This window comes from Chenopodium album, chromosome 14 (assembly GCF_948465745.1).
Source record: "Chenopodium album chromosome 14, dcCheAlbu1.1, whole genome shotgun sequence".
Classification (NCBI taxonomy): Eukaryota; Viridiplantae; Streptophyta; class Magnoliopsida; order Caryophyllales; family Amaranthaceae; genus Chenopodium; species Chenopodium album.
Window position 1 is genome coordinate 17,338,992 of NC_137847.1, and position 6,000 is coordinate 17,344,991.

Consider the following 6,000-nt stretch of genomic DNA (forward strand, 5'->3'; position numbering starts at 1 on the left):
TATAATAATTATTAATATTAATAATAATTATAATATTTATAAATAATAATTATTAATATTAATATTAATTAATATTTATTATTCATAATAATAATTAATAATAATAATAATTATCAATAATAATAATAAATAATTCAAAGGTATTAAGAATTAATATTTAATAATATTATTAATTAATAATTTTTAATAATTATAACAATTCTTTCAAAAAAATAAATAATACTTAATATTTTTTTTTTGAAAAGCAATACTTAATATTTAATAATAATACTAAATACATAATTTTATTTAAAAATTATTACCAATGATTTAAAAAGAATTAAAAAGCTGCAAAAAATTATGTGCTTTAAAATATGTTCTTCGCAACAACCCTATTTACTCAAAAGTGACAATAAAGGTAGTAACAACGAAGATCAAAGTGACAATGAAGATGATGAAAATGACTATCATATGGAAGTGGATGGTTAATTCACCATGATGTTAAACTCTAATCTAATTATATTCCTATTTTGATATGCGGTTGTAATAATTTGAAGATGTTAAACCGTTGTCTTTTATCTTTCTACTATTAACATATATTAAATATGGTACACATATGTTAATGTTTTCACTCACCTAAATCACTGGTATATGCACTTAATAATAATTATAATAATAATGATGATGATGATGATGATGAGAGTAGTAGTAGTAGTAGTAGTAGTAGTAGTAGTAGTAGTAGTAGTAGTAGTAGTAATAATAATAATAATAATAATAATAATAATAATAATAATAATAATAATAATAATAATAATAATAATAATAATAATATCCAGAAGTTCTCGAAAACTCAGGATATTGGGGCGCGTGCTGCAGCTCATATTTTTTTACTAGGATCGGCTTTTCTATAGTTAGAGGAGTGGGGCCCCAGATTGTATCTCGGCTTCCCACTAATTTTCTATAGGTTGTATAACTTTGTATGTTTTTGAGATATAATAATAATAATAATAATAATAATAATAATAATAATAATTAAAGATTAATAATAATAATAATAATAATAATAATAACAACATTAATAATAATAACATTAATAATGGTATTAATAACAATGTCGAAATCTGCTGTGCTCTACTCTGCTCCGCTATCCTGAAATCTCCTCTGCTTTGCTGAAATTTAATCTGATCTGCTTTGCTCACCCCTGCTCTGCTTGGTTTCACAACTCTGTTTCTGTTTTCCCATCTTTACGGTTTTCAGCTGAAAAGTTGACGTGTTATCAACTGCTTATAAGGATTAAAAATGGGTGACGATGAGGATGTTGGAGTTTCCCATCAAAGCCACTTGATGTGCATTATATGAAGTCTTTGATGGAAGATTAGTACATTTACATTGAAGAAGCTATATTGTGAATTTTACATAAACTTTCAACACATGTTTGAGTTGTTAGGAATATAAAAATATGAGAAAGTTAAGAATAAAAAGATGAGGGAATTTGAATTTCAAACAGACATGACGTGTTAAGGAATTAGTGGTTTTCTCATTTCTCATTTCTCATTTCTCATTCTAGCAATTTCATACATATATATACATATATATGGGAATATGGGATCATGTGAGAACCTAGTGTATGTGAGGACATATTACAACTGTTGGATCAATTGCATCCAACGGCTACCATTTATCTCAGTCAAACATAATTTCAAAAACAAAATTCCAGCGTTTTCTCTCTCGTCCTTCATTTTGACGCGTTATTTTCTCTCTCCTCCTTTAATTTCTCTGTTCTCTGCTCTCTTTCTCTCTGCTATTTACTCTGATTCTTCATCAATTCAAACTTCATCAATTCTTCATTAAGGTGAGTACATCGTTTATACTTTTGTTTTTTTCAATCATTCTTACCTCACATTCAATTGCATTCTTTGTATATCATTTCTGAGTCATTTATCCTTGATTTTAGTAATTATTAACTTGATTTTAGTTTGATTTAGTTTGCTTTTAGTTTTATTTGCCTAATTATTAACTTGATATTAGTTTGATTTTCCTTTTTTTTAGTTAGCTTAAATTTTTTCGTTTTTTTTTTTTTTTTTTTTTGAGAATTGTTTAGTGCTATGGATTCTACTAATGCTACGGATTCTATCAATGATAAAGATTCCATGGTTGTACCTTTGAAAATGAAATGTATGTGTTTTCTTATTTGCTCACTTTATATTTTCTTGGTGAGTATAATAGCTATTGTTTGGATAAAACTTGTTCATTTTATGTTTTGTTGCTCATTTTTGAAGTATAAGGCTTTCCTACTTATATTGAGTTTTTGGTCTATGCTTTAATAATAGTTATATATGAAAATTAAGTGTCAAGTAGTTTTAAGCTTTAATATCTGAAATTCTTTATTAATCTTATGTAAATTGTATTGATAATGTGACATTTCATGCACATGGATTAAAATTTACTCCCATGGTTTGTTTGGGAACCAGGATTTCATTTGAAATTCTGGATTTGTCCCAATCAACTTGTTTGGAAACATTTAGAACTTGGAATTGGATTTCACACAAAGCCAACCCTTTAAACAAATATGTCCATTTTAATGAATTTGAAATCCAATAACAAAAGCTGTCATTTCAAATTTTTGGAAAGCTTTTATGTTTATTGCTGCTGCTTTGTTTCTCCTCCTCTCTTTCATTCTCTTCTCAGCATGGAAGCTCGAATTATTATGCTTGATTTTTCTTTTTTTTTTTTTTTTTTTGCCTTCATGTACATATCATTCGACTGCCATTATTCTTCTCTTGAATGATAATGCTTAGTATAGTTTTCTATCCTCCATTAAAGCTTGAAGCTAATTGTTCAAACTCTATCAAGTATAATAACACATCTTTTAATTACATTGAAACAATATCAAGATTAACGATGTCGGCTCCGACGAACACGATGAAGAAGACGAAGCAAAGCAATTTGAGGAGAGAGAAATCAAATTGGTGTAAAAAAAAAATAACAAGAATAAAGGGATCGAAGAAATTGATAAGGAGTATGTATGATTTCATATTTAGCCTAACTTATGGAGTACTAAAATTTATTGAATGTTTTTAATTCTTAAATTTTAATTGCAGATTTTCCCAAACACTTGGTGAAATTGAAATGTTAGAATACAAATTTTGGAATTTCCCAAACTTGATTTTTGGAATTGCATTTCCAGAATTCAAATTCAAGAATTGAATTCTTTCATTTCAAATGAAATCAAGGTTTCCAAACACTACCTTAGAGGTATTACAATAGGTTTCAAGCATAATTACTATACACACACACCTATCTTTGTTTAAAACGTAAAAAGAAAGTAACAGAAAAATGAGATCATCCGATATCTTTATCTATTGCATAATTACTAATTGATAGGGGTGTCAATTCGGGTAAACAGTTCAGGTTTGGGTTGGGTTTATCAGTTTCGGATTATAACGGGTCGGTTAATAACGGGTTGAAATAATTAGCGGGTCGGTTTGGGTCGGTTTTGAAAATTATCGGGTCAGTTCGGTTGGTTTTTTTAATTGCAGTTTCTATTTGGATCGGGTCTTTATCGGGTCGGGTTCTAGTCGATTCGGGTCATAATCAATTTGGATTGAACTGGGTCGGTTTAAAAACGGGTTTAGCCTGTTTAAAGTGGGTTTCGGTTAAAAACAGTTCGGGTCTTAATCAGGACGGGTCGTAATTGGTTCGGGTCATAATCAGTTTGGGTTAAACTGGGTCGGTTCGAAAATGCGTTTTGGTTCAAAACAGATCGGGTGAAATCGGGTTCAATCATTATCGTTTTAGGTTATAATCGATTTAGATTGAACTTGGTTGGTTTGAAAATGAGTTCACCCAATTTGAAGTGGGTTTCAGTTCAAATCATATCGGGTTAAAATTGAGTCGAATGATTATCGAGTCGAGTTAGTCAAATAACGGGTAGGAATAGGTCATGTTATAATCAAGTCAAGTCATAAAAGTTGGGTTTATCGAGTAGTGGGTTGAAACGGATTAGATCATAAACATATTGGGTTATAGGTTGTAAATCACTCAGTCATAACGGGTTACGGATTTTAAACACTTTGGTCTCAACGGGTTACGGGTCGTAAACGGTTCGGTCACAACGGTTTACGGGTTAGAACGATTTAGATTTATCGGATTTTTGCCGGGGTTTAACGGTTTTCGGTTTAAAATGGGTCAGGTTACTATCGGGTTTAGACGTAATCGGTTTGGGTTGCTTTCAGTTTCGGGTTGTAACAGTTTGGCTTGATAACGGGTTGGGTTAGTAACGGTTCGCACAAATTCGGTTCAGTTCAGTTTCGGGTTGGAAAAAATTAGGTCGGGTTAGTTTTCGGTTTCCAAAAAACGGGTTTTAAACAGTTCAGTTCCTTTTCGAATCGGTTCGAAACAGTCGAGTTTAACGGTTTGGGTCAGTAACTGACAATTTTACTAATTGATGTTGTTGATGCAATCTCAAACAATTTCTCTTCACCTATGCAAAAATCACATGTTGAGGTTCTTTTTTTGGATCATAAGTGGCATGTCCAATTTTTTTTTGTAAGGCTGACACTATATCTATAAATAAGTATAAAATTGCAAGAGAAATTTATATGTAGTCTTGTCCTTTATATATATATATATATATATATATATTTTGGGTTGGGATTCAATGAGAAGAATGAGAAGGGTTGGGGGGGAGGGGGAGGAGGGGTACACATGGTGTACCAAAGAATATTGTACATAAGTCTCCCATTGGTGGAATGTGAATCTTTTTTATGTGTGGGCCATCCTTATTTTCATTTGAATTTCAAACCTTATTTTTGAAATTTTAAATTTTGAATTTCAAATTTATCTTAACCATTTAACTACCTAATTTAATTTAGTATATAATCCTAAAAAAAAATTGCATCTAATTTTTTTTCCTCATTTTTTTCTCTCTCCAAATTTTTTTCTCTCTCCAATTTTTTCCCCTCTCCATAGATAGCAATAATGAATGAAGAACATTCAAGAAATCTGGAATTTTTAGTTTCTTCATGCAATCATTTGCTCCAATCGGTGATTTTTTTCCTTCGACTTGTTTACCGGCCGTTGGCCGTTTTCGCCGGCGTGTTTACAGGCCTTTTTCGCCGGTTATAAATATCAAGATGAATTTTAATGTTAATATTTTTGAAGAATAGAATTATATGAAAACAAATTTGGTTGATACATTAATGTAGTAAAATTTTCGTAGAATGTATATTTGGGAATTGGTTTAATGTTGCTACCGGAATTATAATTAGACACACAAAATTTTGCCGGAATTGTAATGGACATCAAATTTTGTCAGAATTGTAATTGGAGACACCAAAGTTTCGCCGAAAATGTCATAAACACATTTTAATAAATAAATTTCTTTTCACCTAATCAACGTGCTGATACCCCTTAGTCCAATGGTCTAGAATACAAGATTTGTGTGTAATGTCTATAGGTGGCTTGAGGTACATAAGTTTTTTTTATTTTTTTTTTTCAATTTTATGAAATCATATTTTATTTTAAAATATCAAAATAACAAAAACATATAGTTTTTTTTTAATTTCTTTGAAGGGAACAAAGATATACTTTTAGATGTGAAACTCTTTTATATTTAATAAAAAAGTACCTATAACTAATCTTTAATAATATTTTTTTTTTCTCAATGAAAAAAATATATTTTCCAATGGTCTAATAAACAAACTCATTGAGTGATTATGAATAGTCATCTTGTGTTCGAATCTTGTGGAGGTACAAAAGAAACACGTTTTGCTTTTTTAATTTTTATAAATTTTCATTTTAAGTATCATTTTTGTATTTAAAAATTCATAATTAATTGTTATCAATTTAAAAGGAATCACATTTGTAAATATAAAGTCAAAACATACACCATATTTCAAAGTGAAAAAAAAAAATCAAATAACCCTTTTCATTTTAAATGTTTTGCATGTAAATTATTTGTATAATGTGTCCAATAAATTATTTTTGGGCATAAATTTTTTCTGGAAAATAGAATAAAAT